The following is a 23,128-nucleotide window of genomic DNA, read 5'->3' as shown; positions in this document are numbered from 1 at the left end:
AGCCTTACAATGACTGGAACTCAGTCTTGAATCAGATCAGTCCCTGATTGGATTAAGTGATTTACTCCTATTGTAACTGCCTGCCAAAATCTAAAGAAAACTCTCTTTGGAGAAAGATAACATCATACAGATCCTCTATAACATATTCTACACAATATCCAGCATTTATCAAGAAAAAGAATCGAGCAGGAAAAACTAGAAGTAGTTCCGTAGGGGATCCAGACAACAAAGCTGTGAGTTACAGATGTTAAACTGTGATTGATATACACTTCAATATCTCTCAGTAACTGAGAGAATCAAGAACAAACATTAGTAAAGACATAGACAATATGAACAAAATGTCACACACACACACACACACACACACACACACACACACACACACACGATGTGCTTTCCTTTCCTCTGGGATTTCAAGCCTCACAATCTGGCTGCCTGGTAATTCTGATCTCCAATATTTCACTCCCCATCTCTGAGAGGCAGCTAAAGAGCTACTCAACTTCTCTGACTCTTAACAGCTACTTTTTACTGTTTTTCAAGCTTTCCAGCCCATTGCTTAGATTTCGGCAAAGGCATCATGAAAAAAATAGCACAGAATTTCTTGGCTCACCTTGATGGGTTTCCCTCCCCTCAGGTCCTGGCTGCCTTGCTAGTTTTCTGATACTTTAAACCATGTGTATATGTACATGTACATGTATATATCAGTAACAATAAGATAACAGAAATACCTAAATACCTAAATGTCTGGAAATTTACAGCAGTACATTTACAAATAATCTACGAATGAAAGAATTCTTTGTGGAAATTAGAAAACATTTTAAACTGAACGCTAATGAAATATAGCACACCAAAACTTATAGCAGCATAATAATGCAATGCAACTTGAGATTCTTGTATTGGCTCATCCTACAGATTCTACAAACATTAAAAAGATAACACTGTATGGCAAGCAATTGGAAAGTTCTGAATAAATGCACAATTTCCTAAAAAGAAAGTTACCAAAATAGCCTCCAAAAGAATTTTAAAAATCTAAATAGTTCTATATGTATTCAAGAAATTGAATCTGTAATTTTAAACCTTTCAGAAAAAAAACTCCAAGCCCAGATGTCATCCCCAGTGAATTCTTTTAACATTTAGGGAAGAAATAGTACCAGTCTCCAAAGATTAGAAAGCTCAGTGAAAGATTACAACAACTTTAAATATGCAAGATCATCAAGGTCTCAGAACTTTCAAGTATGAAGGTATAATTTACCCACTGAAGAAAAAAATGCCTGAAAGCAAAGAGAATATGGAATGAGTAATACAATAAGGAACTCATAAACACTAACTATAGCTTTTTAACCAGCTGCAAATATGTGAACTATAATATCTACTTGTATTTTATGTTTCCTTATTATATCATATATATGTGAATTTTTAAATGGAAATTTTATTTCTATATATTATGTATCTACATAGTTTCTATTTTCAAAATAACTTTTCTCTTCTTCTCTTTTCCTCTTATTAGTTTATATAGGGTGTACTGGTGATAGTTTACAAGGTAATTTACAGGTTATGGGTTATAATACAGAAAGGATTATAATTGAATGGGGGGGGGAAGGACATGATCTGGAAATTTCTGCCTTATTGCTGAGGAGCCATGGCAACAAATAGGTGGGTAAGAAACAAACACTGGTCCAAACACTGGCTTTCTTGCAGTTGGGCCTAGGTTTTCCCAATCCTGTAAAGTACTCATAATGCTTCCAATATCCCCATGGGCTCATGGGACAGCTGAAGGCTAAGAAGTCTAATGTGGTGATTTGTGTTAACTAGGTCATCATTAGTGTAATGAAGGGCACTTAAAAAATAAGAGTTGCAGGTGGTAAACGTAGTAATGAAAGAATGAAGCACAATGTGATCTCCCTCGGGGCACCGAGGGTCACACCCAGAGGCAACATGTCTGAGTAATTCCTTCTGATCAAAGCATAGCTCAGTGCTATTCCTGGATCTAGGCCTACTAAATATGTTAGGGTTTGATAGTGATCAAGATTACATCAACAGATAGTTGAATGAACAAATGGATTAACATCATACTTTAAGTATGAGCCCAAGAATGTGTTTGAAAACAGCTGCTATGAGAAGTACTGGAACACACTCACGAAATAGACCAACACATTTTGGCCCCCAGGACAGAGAGCCAGCCAATTGATGAACTTAATAAAAGTGTTGTATTATCTGATATCGAAGTGGCAACAAGCTCAAATCCCCCAAGAGCAGACAGAGAAGCTAAAGAATGAGGTTCTAACAGAATCCTCACTAAATCAAATGGAAGTCTTAAGCCCAAGAAAGAGGGCCAATAACTGACTCAGAGACTTGGGTGGTTCCCAGTTTCCCCCACGCTGCTTAGTGTTTTTATTATTATTATTATTATTATTATTATTATTATTATTATTATAGTTCAAAAAGTAGTACTTCTGGTCACTTGTCATTGCAGGAGATTTTTATTTTAATAAGAGAAGATTTTCATGTACTTGGAAAGTTCCCATCTTGTTACAAAATATTATGAAATAACAATAAATTGCACATTTTCTTTCTTCCTAAGGAGTTAAAGTACTTTGACACATATCTTATTTACTCTTAAAACAACCTTGTTGGAGTTATGCAAAGGAGAGGGTTAAATATATTTTGTGCATGGAATAACCAAATCTTACACAAAAAATTAGAGTAGAAAATAGTCAAGAACAGAATGCAGTACCTCCAGATCCCAGCCCAGTCTTAGTCTTTCTTTGGTGACTTTCTGGACCCAGTTCTATACATAGGAAATTCAGTTCACAATCTAGACTTCTATTCAAACAACAGGCTTGTGGACATTTGCTCTGTGCAATTTACTGTCTAGGTATATGGAGGATACAGAGGATGTTGTGACTGATAGGCCACATCCATGCCATCCCTCTCTCCTGGATGGTGTCAGAGCAGCTTGCGGAATTGCCAGTAGTGCAAAGGGTTACACTATACCCCATGACAATGACTGGTTTAGGAATGGGCATGAGACCAAAGAGAGATTTTTCTGGAGGCTTCTGAGGAAGTGCTTTCTCACTCTGAAGAGAGAGCAACAGGAAAGCAGACGTTCCCTGCTGATTGCTACTGGCAGCCCTCCCACAGCCCCAGGAGGAACTGCCTTAGAGCTAAACTGACACTGTGGAAAGCACTGTGGAAGATGAAAAGAAGCTAAGTCCTTGATGACATCATTGAACTTCTGGATCTACTAAAGCTAAAGCCCACCCCTACTTCTGACTTCCCTCACATATGAAACTGAAGAATAACCTTATTGTATGAGCTAGTTTGAATTGGTTTTCCTATTGCTTATAAGTGAAAACATTCTAGTGCAAAAGGACTCACAAAGAACTATGCTCGCATGCAAAAAGAACCTAATTCTCCAGTTCCAGAGCCTCCTTTTCAGTCTTTATTCCACCCCACCAGGACTTGATGTTCATAACCCCAAGAGCCCAGGAGGCAGACAGTTTATTTCCAACCTCAAGGTCTCCTTAGATGCCTTCTCCTTGCACCATTCAATAGTCATGGTCTGAGGTATTACTGGGGTTTATGAAAGGATTCATCTTCATTTATAAAATCCTCCATGTGAGCTTGGCTTGGGCCCGGGTCATAATGGGAGGACAGGTGAGCAGCTAAGTGCCTTTAAAATTGTAGCCCTAGCTATGTCGCTCTTGCTGCACTTCAAGTCTTCCTCCTGGTACTCTGTTCTTAAGGGGAAAGGGAGGAAGGTATTGTCTCCCTTGTTGTCACTTTCTAGTACCACATAGTGATTTTTCACTCTCCTTGATGTTTTCTGTCTCTAGCCTCTGACTTAATGGACTTCCAAGATCAACCTAAAAGAGGCTACAGGTGTCCCTAGCTGAGCACCCAAAGGGAAACACCTCACCCTACAACAAGGGATCCAGTGTAACTAAACCTTCCTGCTGAGTGGGGATGTAAGTGTTTACTGAACCTCTCAAGATATATACTTTGACATATATCTTAATTAATCCTACAACAACCCACTGGAGCTATGCGAAGGAAGGGATTAAATATTGTCAGGATGGGCTGGACTACAATCAAAATGGCAGCTGGACTACAACCCAGAAGAGATGGCTGACGTCAAACCAGGGCGTGAGGGGAACCACCAATATGTTACCACTTTGTTCACAAGGGACCAAGCCCCAGCTCCCACGGAGAACCAACCCAAAATAAAATCCTGCCATTTTCCCTGCTCAGCGAGACTTCTCTGGCCCCCTTTCTCTGGACCAGAGAACCTTGCCCGAAAGCTCAAACCCCAATAAAAAGCTTTATACTGCCTAACTTTGTAGCTGATTGGCATTTATTTTTTGGCAGAGCCTAAGAAAAACTTTCAAATATATTTTGTGTATGAAATACCCAAATCTTGCACAAAAGTTAGAGGAGAAAATAGTCAAGAATAGAATGTGTTGCCTGTATATCCCAGCCCAGTGACCCTTCTTTGTCTTAGTCTTTCTTTGAGGACTTTCTGGACCCAGTTCTGTACATAGAAAATTCAGTTCACAATCTAGACTTCTATTCAAACAATAGACTTGCAGACAGTCACTATGTGCAATTTACTATCTAGGTGTATGGAGTATATTGGAACTGGGGGAATCAGAACTCTAGGACAGGGAAAAGCAGATTCTCCATAATTTAAAGAAACTTGTTCAGGAAGCGGCTCACTGTGAAATCTGGGTGGTCTCACCATAGGGGGTGAAAGATCATTGACTTTGAGTCAGACTACTGAGTTTGTTGGTCACTTCTCAAATTGACCAGCTTTGCTGCCTTTGATGAAATTCTTAACTTCCCTGAGCTTCCTGTAGAATGTGGTCAATGGTCACTGCCTCTTGGTATTGTTTTGAAGACAATGGAGATGAAGCACCTCATGCACGCCTTCTCTCATGGAACCTTTTAGAGTCTTTGTGTGAAATCTTCTAAAAGCATTCCGGAAGTACTCTGCACAGAAAGGAAGGAGGGGCTTGGTGCTAAGATACTATCTGATTTGAGGGCATGTACCCCAAGAGAAGAAGCATAGATGAGGAACACAAGGACTAGATCCAAGAACCAGCTCTGTAAAATGGGTGAGTGAGAACTCCGTGCATCTTCTCTATGGTTAGTCTCCTTCTCTGTACCAACAGTGTCAGACTAAACATTAATCTCTAAGGTACCTTCTGGATCTCAGGGTTTTCAGAGGAGAAATTGACAACTCTGGGCATGGCAGGCAAGGCTTGCAGGAGGATACGATTATATCTGCACACAGCTACTCTGCTGGCCACTTTGAGTGCTCCCTGTGGGCTCTCAATCCTCCACCACAGGCCAACCATGCTCTCCATTCTCTCTCACCCAATGGTGAAGGCAAACAGTAGTGCCTTGACCGTTTTTTTTAAAATTTGACCAAGTATTGTATTTAATCATATACTTTCAGGATTCCTTAAAGCCTGAAAGTTTACTTAATTATTTCTTCTCTTTCATTCTGTCAGTTTCAAATTGGGGGCCTGTTATTGCTTGAGGACTTTTTGCCCTGGGATTCTATGCCAGAATTCAAACGATCTAGCAACAGCCCTTTCACCTCTGTCCCTGAACCATTCTCCCAATGTCCGATATTCGCCATCTTCCTGGAAATTGCCCCTCTGTTGTGCTCTTCTAATCCAAATACCTCTCTGAGTTCCACCAGGTTCAAAGGGTTTCCTCATACCTTGTCATGGTCTCCACAATCTCTCTCTTCAAGAAGATATCTTTCTCACTGGTCTCCCCTGGTTGAGGTCCCATTTTTTTGCTTCTCCTTTTGTTAAAGACTCCCAAACCAGTCTGTCACTTTCCAACAGGACTGCATGCTTGGAAGTTGAGTGAGAATGTGGAACTCGGCCATGTGTGCTGAGAAATCCCAGGTGATATGTGCTGAAAATGCAGATTTCTGACCCAAGGCATGGTGCCAAAAAGAAGTTTTAATGTCCAAGTGTTTCATGCTTCAAAGATAGGCCCTTGTGGTTCTTGGTTTAAACCTGCATTCTGCACAGGAAGCAATCTGATATCCCACTGACTGGAACCCATAAGGTAATTCAAAATTGCTTAGATTGGGGCCAACAACTTTGCTGAAGATTTGATACTCTCTAGAGTTGTTGCCCAAACTAGGTGAGTAGCATAACAAGTTGCTCCAGCAGGCATACATTTCACATATCCCACACATCGCCAGCCAAATTTAAGAATTTAAGTATTCGGACAACCAAGAATTAAGTATTAGGATTCATTTTATATTCAGTATTTTCTGGCATTCACAGCTTTTCAAAAATTTCTGAAACTTCAGTTCAAAAAATTGGTTATTGTCCTCTTATAATTCGTTAAATACAAAACCAATAGATTTCTCCAGCAAGGATAGCACGGGTGCTCTCCTCTCCCAATGAAATAATGGTATAGCATTGCATTTATGGTCTCCTTTTTAGGAGACACTTCATTTCTGCATGATTTCAGTCAAAATATTCTTTCAAAATATCATTTAATCCAATAAATACCTATTGAAAATCTCTATGTGAAAAACACTAAAAATAATACCAAGATGAATAGAACATTATTTATCTTCTCTAAGGCTTACAAGTTAAAAGACATATAGAGAGCAAATAGCTATATTTGAAAATAAATAACATGCAGTGAAAAGTGCTCAGGGAGGAAATGAATGGTCCTGGGAGAACCTTGCAGTCTTATAGAGGGAGTGTCTTTGAGCAGAGCCCTGGCTAATGGGAAGCCCTCCCACCATTACAGGTGATGGGTGAGCATTTCTCCTGAAGAAGGCACCTGAGTCCCAGTTCGGGTAGAAGGAGAATGTAGACCCAGGTGAGAGCCATAAGGTGGTCTGCACAATGTACATAGGGGAAGTAGTATCAGTAGAGACTGAGGGGCCACCTCAGAGGACTGTGAATGTCTATCCAAGCAGTTGGCAGATTTTTCTGTTCTGGCTGGTCTCTATGGTATTGCTCAACATTATGTAAGTAACTCCAGAAAATATTACATCAAATTGTCCATGAAAGAAGCAACTCCATGGAAAATCAGTACCTATTACAAGTCAGCATCTAAAATTCAGAGAACCTGCCCTTAAATATTCAATTTGGGCCTAGATTGGAAACCACTGTTTGTTGTTTTTTTTGTTTTTTTGTTTTTTGCCCATGGCTGATTTTATTAGCTTTGCCTCTTCCAAGCAGGAGTCACACGGGCTGGCTTCAGTGGCAGGTTCTACTGCTGTGAAGGTTAACCACCTGCCCCTCAAGCTGCCCTCCCAAATGCCCCCAGGGGGATTTTGTGTAGTTCACATAATTCTACATGTGAATCATACCATCTTCAACGCACCCACCACATTTGATGAAAACCCTGCTGTCCATTTTTGCGTGATGTAGTAAGATTTGGACAACAGAAACTTAATTTTATTTATCAAGATGAATAAAGAGCATCAGCAAGATCAGTGACATGCTTTAAAAGTCACACTCCAGGAGCAGTGGGTTTATGGATAGTGGTAGGATTCAGGGCTGATGGGAGGATTTTACAATGCTCAGGCAAGAGGGAACAAGACCTGAATTAAAAACAGTAAGACTTAAAAGAAGGGCAGATACAGGAGGTGTTTTGGAGGTAGGATCAAAAGGATTTGGCAACTGATTGAAGGTGTAAGGAAAGGAAGGCAGAAATGCTGAAGGGGTTTCCAAGGTGTGAGGCTAAGTTAATAGGAGGCTGATGTACCATCACACAAGGAAGGGGAACCCAGAAAAGAATAAATCTGGTGCTAAGGGGGTCAGGGATAAATTATTTAGAAAATCATAGGAATATGTTTGGTTTCTACTCACTGAATTAGTTATAATTAGGGTGATTATGTATTAATAAATCTAAACTGGGACACTGTTGAGACAGAAAGGGGATAGTTTCATAATTGCGCCACAGCAACAGGTCTAAACCAAGATTCTTCCAAGCACATCCAGATGTTTGGTCTCATTTATAATACCTCTCAGTGTTCACTTAGTCAGGGACTTAGCTGGTTCACAGTTCATTGAACTTAGGATCTCAGAGGTAGGGGTACCCTAGAAATTCACATAATGTAGTCTCTTGGCATTCCCAAAAATTCCTATATACTCCATTCCCTAAGTTTAGCCTCTGCTGGAACAGTTCCCAGGGACAGAAGACTCACTATGATATTCAGAAGCCTGTTCTATTTTTGGACAGTGCCAAGTGTTCTTCCTTATTATCCTTAGCTAAAAATGGCTCCCTGTAAACTCTACACATTGGTACTAATAATAGTTCCAATAAAAATGACATCGCCAATATTAAAATAGCTAACAGTTACTGAGTACAAACAAAGGGCCAGGCCTTACACATATTATTTTTGAAGCTCTCCATCAGCTGTAGTTACACTGAAATATCTATCATGACTTTACAGATGAGGCAGCAAACACTGAGAGGTAATGTCACCTGCCAAAGACACACAGCGAAGAAGTAGTAGGGTGGGATTTGAACCACTCTCTGTCCCCTTAACCACAAAGCCCATATTCTTTCCACAAACACATGTATCGGCAGGTCATAAAGTATAATCTCTCTTCCATACATCAGCCCTTATAATATTTGAAAATAATTATCATGTCACCCTGGCTAGTGTGACTCAGTTGGTGGGAGCATTGTCCCATTACCAAAAGGTTGCGGGTTGGATTTCTGGTCAGGGCACATACCTAGCTTGAGGATTCAGTCCTTGGTCTGGGAACAGGTGCGTAAAATCTCTAGTCCAGATGTGTGTGATGCCTGGTGTGGGGAGCGTATGGGAGGCAACCAACTGGTGCTTTTCTCTCTCATTGATGTTTTCTCTCTTTCCCTTCCTCTCTGCCTTCCTCTCTCTAAAAGAGCAATGAAAAAATGTCCTTGAGTAAGGATGAAAAAAAGGTAAAAAAAAATTATCATCTCTGCTCTTGCTTACACTGATTCATACTCCATCCTCCCCACTTCTGCTCTGCCAATAGATACTTGATTTTTTTTTATTTCCAGATCCCTTGTTCACTGCAAATTTCAATTTAGTAATGTACCTCTTAAAATATGATGACCAGGACCATACCCCACATTTTAGGTGTGTCCAACCAGCAGAGACTATAGCAAGCTTCCTACTTGCTCTGTCTAGGAACAGGGTTCAATACAAAATGCAGCTTTTGAAGGTTGTTTTGTCCCCCTTCATTATTATCTGCTCTTCATTGATCAGTTGTTTGCCACATGCATGCCAGATTATCAGTTACTTACAAGGGTTCAGCATGGAGAGTGTGGCAGCCTGATGCAATCTATCACCAACGCTAAATGCAGGTTTTGCTGATGGTGGGTGCAGCAGACATCTGTTGTTTTTGCTTGTCAGCACTGCCTTTTACTAATAGTGTCCTTATTTCTTTGCCCTTTCAGCCTTTACACCAAAGGTGAGCCAACTCCACCACTGGGTTCCAATAGCAGAATTCACAATCTAGGCTTATCCAATCACATGTCAACACTCTGCCTTCATAATTGGCATAGGGATGGGTAAGGGAAGTAGTGGACTATATCAGTTAGCTCATGTTCTAATCATGCCATATAACAAATTATTCCAAGATTCAGTTAGCTTATAGCAACAAACATTTGTTTCTTGCCCACATTTCTGCTGGTGACTGAGATTTGGCTGATAAAGGCTAGGCCTGAATGGTGTTGACTCCAAATGAATGATTGTATGATATAAAAGGAAGTTGGAGTATATTTGCACAGTTGGACTTACTCTCTCGCTGCACTTCTGCTTTTGTCATAAGGAGAACATGCCTTGTGTGTGAGTTGTTTGTGCAGGAAGATGAAAGGTACATGGAGAAAACCCTAGACACAATCATTGGATATAATCATCCCCATTTGCTTCAACCAGTTGAGTAGGGCTTTCTGTCACTTGCAAACAAAGGAGTCCCAACAGCTATAGTGAATGAGTGAAATTGTCTGCACAATTGAACCACAGCACATGATGATCAAGCCTGGAACTACCCTGGCTGTTGTTTTTCTAGCATGGCCTTCTAGCCCATTGCTCATTGTTGCATTCCTTCCTGGGGGGTTTGATGACATGCAAAGCATGAAGCTAGAAGGCTTTTGCTATTACCCAAAATCTGATCATTTGTAGTCTTGACTGATTTTTAATGACATTTTATCTGATTAGAAAGCACTTCTTTTTGCCTTACTTTACTTCAAATATTTCTCCATGTAAAAATATGGAGGAAATGCAACCAAATTTAGAATTCCAGGATAAAAACTAAAAAAAAAAGACAAGAGTAGTATTTTCCAGATAAAGAGAATGGTTTCTGACTCATGTGATCTGCAAGACTGTTATAATAACCATTTGAAATAATGGATAAGACGTTTTAGTATTTTCCTTATAATAGAATCACTTCCTGAACATGATGAGTTTAGAGGGAAACCACTTACTTTGAGCAACTACAGTGTGATTTATAATGCTTTATACCATATAGCTGGATGATTCCTAATATTATAACCTCAACAATGAAAAAAAGGAGGCCATATCTTCTGGTGCTTTCTTAAGAGCAAGAAGAAATCCTTTCCCAGAAGCTCCCAATCAAGCCTCCCTTCATGATTCATTGGCCAGAGGTGTCTCACGTGTCCAACTCCTAAACCAAACACTGGCAAGGGGAATGGAACAGCTAAGATTGGCTTAGAACAGACCCTCTTTGCACCCAATGCCATGTGCAAGAGAGGACAAGACCAAGGTTTATTTCACAGGAAGAAGAAATGGTTCTGGGGTTGAAAGCCAATAATGTCTCATACAGTTCTGTACTTACCAAGCTCTACTGTAAATTGCCTGTCTACCTGTCTGAAGCCCCCTGTACTCTCCAATCTCTGGGACAAGTGGGGCAAGGTCTTGCTGTAGGTCCCCAGCACCCAGTACAATTTCTGAGACTCGGTGGGAACAAAGTATTTACTGAATTTTATTATCAGGTTTTAAATTTGTTTCAGCTCTAAGGTTCTGTGAACATATTTCAGTAGTAGGCTGACAATAGTTTCTGCTCTTTTCTTGCTGCCGGGCACAGACTCGGCGTGGAGGAAGAAACACTCATGGTATGCATAAAACTCCCATTGGCCTTCTGTGATTCTTTGATTTTTAGAATAATTTCATTCCCTGCCCCCTTTACATTATTATCTAAAACCTTTAGAACTAATTAGAAGTGGGAGGATCAAAGATGATATATTTTAAATTTGCTTCCCGCCTCACCCACTTAAAGTAAAGAATCCTGCATAGCCCATTAAGCTGGAGGTACTTGCTGACAGGAAGGAAACCATCTGGTGAACAACTTCTGTTAATTATGTTGGAACATACTAACGAGAATAAAGAACAGCCCTTAATGACCTTCCCCTTGGTGGCAGAATCCACTGCAGAGTAGACAGTCGTGGCTTGGAGCCAAAAGTTAATGGTTAGTATTGGCACCAAACACTCAGGCTCACTAGTACTTAATAATCTCCCCTCGGTGGAGAAAGTATTTCAGGCATTCAGAGCATAAATCCTCCTAGCACCTGCATGTAACTGAGCTCCAAAATAGTCATTTAGGGCATTATTTGGAATCCCTTAGTAAATGCGAATGTGGGTGTTACCTTCTCTGTATCTTCCTTTGCATATGGACACACTGGAGGGGGCCAGAGAAAGATTTTCATTTTGTTTCAACCAATAACAATATCTAAATGTTACTTGGCAGAGCACCAAAGCAATTATTTCATATCCCAGAGGGATAAAGATACACACAAATAATTATCCTCATTATGACCAGGATGAGTTATTCATTTATAGTAATATTATTTCTAATGCTACTTTACCCTTGGAAATCTAGGCAACCCTGTAGCTTCTTTTGTCATCCATGCAAAAAAGCAGAGTTGAAGCTTTGACATTTGAGTCAGCTGTAGGTGTGGAAACATTGGTATTTTTTTGTTTCACTCATTGATTTGCTACTTGGTTTAAAAAAAGATTTTCTAGAGTAGCTTATGGTAAGATTAAGTAAAAGTTTAAAGACAATTATTTGAAATTAAAAATTTTAATATTGACAAATTTAAAAAGAAAACAAGAATAGGAAAATAAATTCAAACCAGACTGAGAATAGTATACAAATATGTGTGTCCTGAAATCCTAGTCATTACTAGAGATGGGCCACAAACACGGTGCTCCGCCCCCTGGAATCATGCGAGGTGGAAAGGCAAACAAACGCTTCAGTGGGCATTTGGGGGCTTAGGAAGAGGTTTTTAAAACATTTCAAGCATAAGAGTATCTTAGTATTAAAAGCTCTTTAAGCTGAACCTGTCATTTAGTGCATTCACAATATATGTGCATAAAAAAAGAAGCAGTCCTAAAAATTGCTGCTTCAAATCAGGTGGGAAATAGTATTTTAATAGAAATCTTAAGTAAAAGTTCTATAACTAGGAACTGTCAACATTTAGCTCCTAAATTATAACAAATCTGTAAAGAATATGGATCTGTAATATATTAAAATTTAATAACCCTAGCTATTAGCCAAGAAACTGCTTTCTATATCACTTCTTGATGTGTATTTAAGGCTCTTCATATGTACATTAAGAATATAATTTTTATAAAGGCAGGTATGTCCAAGAGTTTGCACAGAAGTAACAAAATAGAAGTTGTTTGCGCCTAAATCATCCCATCTGTGCCTCTTGGACAATACTCAATCCTCTTTGCAACCACATGCATCAAGCAATTGGCTAAAAATCCTTGTAGACAGGATGTCTCCTATTTGCATTTGAAGTACTCTTCTGTTTAAAATATAAATGCAATTAATTTGCATTATTTACTTAATCTGTCTTTGCATACTAATGTCACCAAAAAAGGAAAAATAATTGTTAGGTCCTTATCAACATACCTCAAAATATCTGCATTCAGTGAATTTAAATGATTTTCTTAAAACTAACCAACTTTCTTTGAAGCCTTGAGGCATCCACACCTCCTACTATCCTCTGCACGCCCACCACTATCTTTGAAGTTGGCTCATCTGGTAACAGGCTTATTGCAAGCTGCAGTGCACACCTACCATTCAAAGAGTTAGAGATTGTCCATGTGACAGATTTAATCAGTCCCTTGGTCTCTCAGACACACAGCTGTTGGTGAATTCTTTTTTGCTGGTGTAATATTTTAAGTGTCTTAAGTTAAAATTAAAGCTGCCTTTAACTTTCCACCTTGTTCTTCAAGAAGACTGTTTTCTGGAAGCAGCATGTGTATACATTTTTACGTGGTAGTGCCAAGGAGATATTTCATACTACATCCAATCTTTAATGTTCAGAAAGAATGACCCAATTTAATAGAAAAGTCAGTAAATAATCCAAGTTGTTGGATCTAGGCAAAAGCAGGTCGCCTAGAATTATTGGTAAAAATAAAAATATGACCTTCTTTGGCAGTTTTATGCTACAGATGCTGCATTTTAAGATGACAGCATTGAAATACAGAGAAACATGTGGGATTTATAGAAATTCTCTCCATGTCCAGATTGCCTGGCCCCTGCAAGTCAAAATGTCACTTCTGAAACACATCATTTACCAATCTTCTAGCAAAACAAACAACCTTTAGAAAAGTCCTCCATGGAACCAACACAGTAAATAGTAACAGAGCTGGAATGTCCTCCTGATCAGGAGAGAATGAAGCTTTAGATATTGCCAACTTTTTATAGAGGAGTCAAAAAGGAAAGGGAACCAAAATGGAGTATCAGACAGAATAGGCTTTGGAACAACAAAATCAACTTTTGACAACTACCAACAAGTATGTACTCTGGCAGGGACGCTTGGTGTGGTACGGCAGGCAGAGACTACGAGTGAAGAGTGGAATACTCACCCCATCCTGGGAAGAAAAATGAGAACTCCAGGGATCAGAAAACATTCTGAAGTTAATGCTTTGCTATAGTTGTTTCCAATCCTTCTACAAATTCTAGATCTGGGTCTGTAGCCACCTTACATATTTCCATTACCATTTTTTGGTCAGGTAAAAAAAAGTGTGTCAAATATTTAACTTCATTGTAAGAGAAACTAGAGCACAGAAAAAGACATGAATATGAAGTTCTGTTAATTCTTAGGAAGGAATTCTAATGAGCTGGTCTTAGTGCTTGGAATTGGTTTTCAGAATAGTTGGGTTCTGGGGTCAGACACTCTCAGGACAGGGGACAGGCTTTACCATGTTCTGGTTATGTCATCTTGACTGAGCAAGTTTTCTAACATATTGAAGCTTCCAATTTCTTATCTGTAAAATGGAGATAGGACATTCTTCACAGAATTTAAATAATAAATGTGAATTATGGTGAGTCTTTAGCAGTGTATCACATAATAAGTGCTCAATAAAGTATAGTTAGTATTGCTAGAGAAAGTACACCAGAACCCTACATCTTAATAAGTAGTATAAAATAGTTCATTCCCTCTAAGGCAGCAAAGGATTGTCATAGGACTATCCCACATGGTATAGATCTAAATACAGGATAGATTTAGAAGAGAGAGAGCATTCTAAATAATAACATGCTCTAATAGTATTTGAAAAGGTTGTAATGCAGGTACAAATTGATTAAGGAACAAAACACTACTGTCCTGAGGTTCTGTTAACTGATGAAGATTCATACACATAAATATGAGACTCTCCCTTTTTGAAAACTGCATTGTCATTTAAAAATTTTAGGGGGGTGATCTCTAGATTCTTAGAGGATTCTTTAACTTGGAAGTGAAAAAGGCATGATTCATTCCTGTATAATCATTTAAAAAAATGAATAAAGGCTTTTATCCTAGTTTAGCAATTATTATATTTATCTCCGAGGGTCAAAATTTGACCCCCCCCCCCATATCTACAAACTCACCTTGTTTTGGGCATATTTCTTAATCTCCTTATTATCATCCTCCTCACCCATAAAATAGGAAATGATATTAACCTACCTCACAAGGTGTTGTGAGCCTGTATTAATTAATGTTTGGAAGCTTAGGATCCTGAGATGAAAGGGACTGTCAGGTTTAATTATCATTCATTTTTGCATATGTTGTGGAATAAGACTTTAAGATGCTATTCCTGTGACAAAGTCCAATAAAAATATGCAGATATACATCTGATTGCCAACAAACAGCCTATAAAGTGATTCCTTTTGGAAATGATATGAGGGATTTCATCAGATTCTAATTTTAGAATGTTTCCTTTTAAAGAAACTATTTCCATTTCTTTCCCAACTGCAGGAGTGAGTCAGCGATGAAGGAAGAGAATTAAAATTTCCCTCCATCAACACAGCATTCTACCTTTAGTCTTACATGTCGCTCAATCATAAACACTCCTGTGACATTCAGAGTTCATTCTTTTCAAGGTCAGGTTATGAGGAAGGGTTTCTAAGGAAAAGAAATTAGTAGTTAACAATAGCAACATGAGAAAGGCGCTTCTCTGTGTTACCTCTTTTTTCCCCCCTCCTTTGATTCCCCGCTGCCTTTTTTCCTCTTCAGGAAAAGTGCCTCAAACCCTACCACTAAATGTTCATTGTTCGTACCCAGAGACACACGGATTGGAAAACACCCAATCACACAGTGACTGCTTCCCCCTTATCTTTCTACTGGCTAAGGCCATCTTGAAAGGTCATGGCAGGGTTTGAGGATGCTTGGAAAAGAGTTCAGACTCTTGAAGGAAGCAGACCCTCCAGGCTTACTTGCTAAAACACACGTCTAATCACAGGCTTGGTCTGCTCAAAACCACCCTCCCATGGCCCCCGACGTCCACAGATAAACACCATGATTCCGGGGCTCTTTACAAACTAGCACCAATCAATCTTCATTACAGCTTTATTGCCTACTGCACTCCTCACCCAAATCCTCAACCCAAGGTGCTTCTTCCCATCTCAAACTAACCTTTGAAGACTCAGCTAAAAAGTTCTCTCTACTATCACCCCAGAAACTAAGTTAGCTACACCATCTTTTGTGTTCTCACATTATTCAGAAACACGCATTAGCAATTGTTGCACACATATATATTTATTTAAATAATTTTACTATACTATTTAAAGTTAAATGATTTGTTATATTACATTTTCATTATAACTTTGTATACTTATATAGTTATCACTCTAATTTATATCTCATTCATATATTAATCTCATTTTATGCAAATGTTTAATTAAATTATTTATTATTTAAATTATAAACATGATCAAATTAAAACCCACATGTTCATATATGTACATGCTTTAGATATTTTCATTGTTATTTATTTAACATTTTATTCATATATTTGTATTTATTTCTATTTAGAGTATGTTCAATTAAATATTAAACTTAAAATAAACATAACTGTTTAATATTATGTCTGTCTTAAGCACTAGGCTTCTGTGAACTTCCCTAGGAGAGGAATTCAGAATGAGATTCAGATTCAACTAACCAAAATAATGTCTACTTCTATTGATACTGATTTCATGCCAGATGCTGAAGTAAGTTATTTGTGTATGTTACCTCATTTAATCTGCACAACCAACCAACAAGATTGGTATTATTGTTATCCACATTTATAGATGAAGAGATAGAAATGCAAACAGATGAAGTGATTTGCCCTCATATTAAATACTCAGTGGGACTTCAGCTCAGGTTTGGTGTCGACTCCAGATGCCTGGCCCTTGACCACTGGCAATGGGGGTCCGGGCACAGGATGGGGGCTGTGCATCACAACAGGTAAGAGCAAGGGCTTGGGAGTCAAATAACCCAGGTGTAAAGTCTCATTCCATTACCTCTCCGTGGTAAGGTTATAGAATACTTTCCCTGCCCTTCATGGGCACATGGTGTGAGAGAGGCTCTGCTCTGGAATAAGTGGGGAGAGAGACAGAGGAAAGGCACCAGCAGTTAGCGATGGAAAACATAGACTATATAAAATATTGACATCTTCATGTACTTCCCCAGTGATGAAACTAGAAAGAACACTGGCTAGAAGATAATCTTGAATTTCTTCAGTACTTAGACAGCTTCAATCCTTTAGACTTTTGTGACTTAGCATTTAGACTTTTGTTGCTATAGGCAACCTTAGCATCACCTGGGAGCTTGTAAAAAATAGAGAATCTCAAGCCCCACCCCAGAATACAGGATCAAAATCTGCATTTGGACAGAAACCATGGATGATTCTTATATGCAACAGAGTTTGAGAAACACAGGTGTAGATTACTCTCATTTTCTGCCCACTATCATTAAATCATGGTTCTAAGGACTGATTTCATCTTCCATTATTGTTCCATCAAATATTCATGAACGATGTGAGGATCTCAAGGGAAATGTAGAGGTGAGATAGCTGGAAAACCAGGAATCAGATTCTAGTATCAGGTTTGTTACAAATAGGCTGTGTGACCTCAGGCAAAATAGTCCCTATAACTTAAATTCTATGTCTGTAACAAGTGTTTTGGAAAGAGGAAAGAGGGAAATTAGCACAGATTATTTTAAAGGTGACTTTTAAAATTCAAATACTTATTAATTAAAAGGCTAAAGTAAAACACAGATCTTACTGAAAAGTGTGAGGATGTGTCTGTCTTAACCCCGCTGTAATTTTTATCATGTAGTAGTTATTCACTAAATAGATGAACCAAGAATAAATGGTCACTCCTTCGCTCTGAAACATCTTTTCCGAAGCCAGCAGCACCTTTGTATGCCTATCACAATTTTTACATATAGTAACTAGCACAAGACAATGGGACATGGTTTTTTAAGGACACTTATATATTATCCTTTACCCCACCAACTAAAAACATTTCTGCAAATTTCCTTCCATATAGCTAACATCATAGGGTACATAGATTTGAAATCTGCATATTCTTTTATTATATAAGAGCACAGGTACGCAATAGGCATCCAGTAAACATTTGTGAATGTATGTAGCTTTTATAATTATTTTAGGACTGCATAATATTTCTTCAAGTTAATGTGTCCCAACATTCAAAACAAGGCCTATAAATGTTGAACATCTTGGTGATTTCTCAATTTTTTCCTTTTATTAAAAAAAGTGTACCAGAGTGAATATCTTTGAGAACATACTCATATATTTGTGGGTTTGTTGAAAAGTGACATTTCTTTGAAATTTGGTGGAGTGGAATGACAGGAACAAAGGGTATGAGCATCATTATGGCTCTTGTTACTGCTGAATTTTCTTTCTAATTCCAAAATTCTAGGATTCTTAGAGAATCTCACATTCTCAAGTGGCTACAGCAAAGACCAGAAGCCAGCAACCAGCTACTGGTGCCACCACAGTCCTTGAAAATGGCCAAACAGACATTCCCACATTCTTTATTTTCATGGATGATTAAAACAAAATGGAAACCTTGTGCTAGAAATTGGCTTACAACATCCAATGGATGAAATATCATGTTACACAAATGACCAGAGACTAGTTGGATAAACAAGATAAACTCAGAGTTGCATTCCTTCCCAGAATCTGAGAGTAGCACTTTGGAGCATGGATTCACAATTCTGCTTCTAGCCTATTTTTAAAATATCAAAGAGACGGGCCAGATGTCACAATGAATTAATATCCTAGACTTTCAAATCTGGAGACATAGGTACGAATTCTCCCTGGTTGAAAGTAAATATGAGTTTTCTGGCTTCTTGGAGATCCCTAGTGGATATTTCATTCACCCCCAAATTTGACAGTTTGACAGGATGATCCCAGCATCTTCTTTTTCATCGCGACCTGAGGGCTGAAAGCTCAGATGAGGTGAGGCAGGTGCCATAATTGAGCGGAGGGAAGAGTCAGCCTCGTCTCTCACTCCCCCCACCACACATTCCTCTCGGGATTCCTATCTACTCTTCAACATCCCCCCTTCAAGAGGCACTGAGTTACACAGCTGTTGTTTAAGAGAGGCAGGAAATAAAGGAGGAGGAGCTCTGGCTCTTTGACTGACTTAGTGATGGAAAGTCGAAGGCCATCAAAGCGCAGCTGCAGAATCCATTGGCATGGCCGCGATTCTGTTGCAATCCATCCAAGGGGCCCTAACAGAGGTACTCCCCCAGTAAGTTTCCCTCAGGGACATACACCCCCGGGCTCTATTCTGTTTCTGAGATCTCATCACACAGGCTGTGGCCATGTCATTAACGTTCTTATCCACACTTGTTGTTTCTCCTGGGAGGTCTTCCTGCCACATCAAGGTTATGTACCCCTTCTTTGTGCTCTCCAGGCATTCTTCTCCCCATCACACCACTGCTCTTGTGTGTAATCACCTGTGCTTGTTCGTTCCCTCTGCTGGTCTCCAGACACCTGGGGAACGGAGAGTGTGCCCACCCAATTCATCGAAGTACCCAGGTACCTAGCAGAGCCCATGCCCCTCTCCAGTTCCACCTTTGACTTGTGTTTTTCTAAGCATCTGAATCACCCTGGATATCACCTGAGACATCTTTCTGAACAGAAGAGTGGTGTTGAAGAGGCTTTCCCAATGGGACCTGTGATGAGGGCTTTGTCTCAGGCTCCCTGCTAGCTGGACATTGCAGCTCAAGTGAACTAGATTTCCACCAGAAACCCCATGCAGGTCCTTGCATTAGAATTGTGAGTGGTGTGGTGATAAAAATGACATGATGTTTCTCAAAAAAGAAAAGCAAACAGAAGGAAGCAAATTGAGCAGACTTTTTCTCAACCAATGTCAACGTGCAACCCAGGATAATTCCACTTCGGGAAAATGTGGACAGAGGATTTTTCAATTAAAAAAAAAACCCAACTATATGTCAAACATTATTTTATAGCTGGTTTTCTTTCTTAAGTTGGGTTTTCAATTTAGAGTGTGTTTAAGCAGACTTCAAAGACAGAAGGAGCACTTTTTTCACATGCCTCCCTCCTGACCGTTTTCCCAGGGGGTCCCTGAGTGCAGAAAGCCTGGCTGATCCTAGACCAGAGGTGGCAAACACAAGGCCTGAGAGCCAAATCCAGCCTTCCACCTTGTTTCTGCCTAGCAGCAGCACCAAGCTCCTTTCCCTAGTTAAGGAGTAGTTACATTTACACAGTCCTAAAATTACATTCGGCCCATTGAAGGCAACCGTGAGGCTGATGTGGCCCCCGGTGAAAATGAGGTCGACAGCCCTCTCCTAGACCTTTTCAGTAGGTGGGCTCTCCACTTATCTCTGGCACAGGTGCCCTGCTTTTGTTTGAGTTCAGTTGCATTGAACTGTGAGCACACGTTTCAAAAACAAAAAAAAAGTGTATCTTTCAAGGCAAAGAAAGTGGAAACATTCCTTCTCTCCCTCCATGAACCAAGGAATGAATTCCTCACCATTGAGGAAAAGTCCAGGAGAAAGAAGGGCAGCCGGCCAGGCGGGAGTGGGGGCACCCAGAACACCAGTGGAGTCGGAGCCCGGATGGCCAGCCTTTCAGCGGCCAACCTGTGGCCACAGGGAAATCCCAGAGAACGTATCTCTTTTCCATTTTTTGCTGAAAAATATTATCGGGAGCTCCTCCTCTGAGCCCCACCACACCCCAATATTTGAGATAACTGTGTCCCCCCTCTCTTGAGCGTGGGTGCTAAAATCTCTTCCTGGAGTTGGGTTTTTTAAGAAAGCAGGTTTAAAACTGTCAGCGAGGAAAGAGAAAGGGCCAAATTGTTCTCATGCTTGAATCCCATGGGCTAATTTGTTTGTAATCGGATTGGTATGCGGCGAAGACAGAGCTGTGGGCTGGGGGTGGGGGGGGGGGCAGTATGCTCCATGGTCCCCCTTCCAGGGTCTGTTCCTCTATCAGCGCCAGCCCCCTGTGGGGGAGAGGCAGGGAGACCCTGAGCTCAGAGGAGACAGGCCAATTCTGTGTCCTGACAAGACAAAGGGATGGCAGGGACTGCCCATGAAAGGAGGCGGGACTCTGCCCCCAAATAAATCCAGAGATTAGAGCACACGTTGCAAGGTCTGTGTCCAAAGTCCAGGACTGTGGGTCAAGGAGGCAGCTTGGATGAGCGAAGGGGAGGAGAAAACGAAGCTAGAGAAGGCCCCGATAAGACACTAACAGCAGCTCTTACCAGGAACCCAGGGGAATCGCAGCCACTTCAATTGCCTCCTCAGTGGAGCCCATGGGTCCAACTGCCAGCCAGTTGCACAGATTCTACATCAAGGACAGCATTGGCCACAGGGGCAGAAGAAAGCAGGCTTGGGGAGAAACAGATCTGGGTTCTAATGGTGGTTTTTGCTACTGCCTGTTAATGAGATTCTGGGCAAGATTTTAACTCAATTTGACCTCAGTTTTCTGATCTGTACAATGAAAATAATAACTCCTAACAGAAAGCTGAATTAAAAGGAGCTTGAAAGTTTGAAGACCCCCATTGGGTATGATTCTCTGTCAGTCAGCATTAGCCCCACCCACTTCTATAGGTTCCCCTTTATTTCAGGTGCTAGATGCCTGGAAACTATAAATCTCAGACTTCCTTTCCACCAAGGTCCTGGTTATGACCTGTTTAACAATAAACCTCATTTGTAGGATATCTGTAAAGTAAGGTGGAAAAGAGCAAGAGGCCCATCTTCCTCTATCACCAGCGGCTGGTCTCCGCACTGCACTGGCTGGTCTCAGCTGGGGTTAGCTATAATTTCCTGCAGCTGCCTGATCTTGGGTGGCAGCCTGTGGTGGCCTAACCTGAAAGCTAGAAGTAGCCCACCTTACTTTCTTGACTCCGGGCTTTTCTGCAATCTGGTAAGCATTTGTATTCATTTTCGATTGCTGGGTAGCAAATTACCACAACCTCAGCAGCTTAAAATAATACCTATTTCTTACCTCACAGTTCTACAGAAGTCCAAGTGGGGTCAACTGGGTCCTATGCTGAAATCAAGATGCCAGCCAGGCTGGGTCTTAGCTAGAGTCTCAGAATGCATCCCTTGGTGGTTTTAGGACTAGGGAGCCCAATTCCTTGCTGGCTGACAGCCAGAGGCCACTCTGAGCTCCTGAAAGCCACCTACATTCCTCTCCATGCGGCCACCTCCATCTTCAAACCAGTAATGACACCCCGAGTCCTTCTCACTTCATCACCGCCAGCAGCAGGGTTCCTCAGCTGGCGTAGCCACACACCTCCGCTCTGACGCTCGTGCCTGCCCTCAGCTGCTTTGGGGGGCTCCTGATGAGATCGGGCCCATCATCATCACAGGGGTGATTTATATGAGCATATTCAGAGCTTTGGAGGGGAGGGTGGTCCATCTTTGGGGACCATTCTAGAAATTCTGCCTACTATGCGCCTAACTTCTCCTATTCAATAACGTTCTGCTCGAAAACCCTAGAGGCGTTTCTGTTGTCCTGCACTGAACCACATGCGGCCTAAGATCACTGTCCACAAACCAACTAACTAAAGTGGAGAAAACAATCCTTTGGATTATAATGGTCTTACCCTTAGAAAATTCTGAGCCCTCACCCAACAAAGGTCAGTTTGACAATTACTCAAGCAACTGTCATATATCAGGTTGTGTTACATTTCAGGGAATTAGAAAAGAACAATAAACCCTACCCACGTGATCTAATGGGCAAAATAAACACAGGAATACAGTATTTCAAGGTAACATATCATTGGAGATAATAAGAAAGATAAGGTTCAAAGTTGAGTGTCACTCATTGACTCAAGAAATATTTTTCTGACATCCACTTGGGGGTCAGGCACTGGCTGAGGTGCCAGTGATTTAAGGACCAGTGAGGCAGATGATGGCCCTAGAAAACCGCACGGCTAGTGGAAGAGTCAAATATGCATTAAAAATAAACTGGTGCACACCCTTTCCTGTGCCCTTGTAAGGTTGATGCAGTGCCTTAAGAGGCTAACACAGAAGGGTAAAGTAAGTCTCCATAAAACCCAGAGACGAGATGGTAAAACTCCTCTTTGGATCCTGTCTGGAGTCACAGCTGAAAAAAAAATAAAAAATAAAAAATAAACTGCTGCATTATAATAACAACCGCAAATTTTGACTTTTTACTAGTTACCCCATGCTATACTAAATACTCTGCACATTATCCTATTTAATTGTCACCTTCAGCACTGAAGTAGAGATAAAGTTACTTTCTAAGTTTTATAGAGGAGGAAACTGAGATTGAAAACACTTCAGTCACTTCTCTAGGAAAAGCTAGGTCTGGTTTGGAACCCAGAGAGACTCCGCCCTA

The 23,128-nt window shown here is 40.4% G+C and overlaps 1 non-coding gene across 1 annotated transcript; it reads left to right on the top strand.

The window, feature by feature from the left end:
- Positions 1 to 22,753: 22,753 nt before the first annotated feature.
- On the top strand, positions 22,754 to 22,875 carry LOC123809054. The gene has a single exon (XR_006783929.1). It is a non-coding gene; the product is annotated as a small nucleolar RNA SNORA26 (small nucleolar RNA).
- The last annotated feature ends 253 nt before the right edge of the window (positions 22,876 to 23,128 follow it).

The sequence above is a fragment of the Phyllostomus hastatus genome, unplaced genomic scaffold (assembly GCF_019186645.2).
Source record: "Phyllostomus hastatus isolate PE091 unplaced genomic scaffold, TTU_PhHast_1.1 phas_scaffold_501, whole genome shotgun sequence".
Lineage (NCBI taxonomy): Eukaryota > Metazoa > Chordata > Mammalia > Chiroptera > Phyllostomidae > Phyllostomus > Phyllostomus hastatus.
Note: the sequence above shows the minus strand (reverse complement) of the source record. Positions and strands in the feature narration are given on the sequence as shown.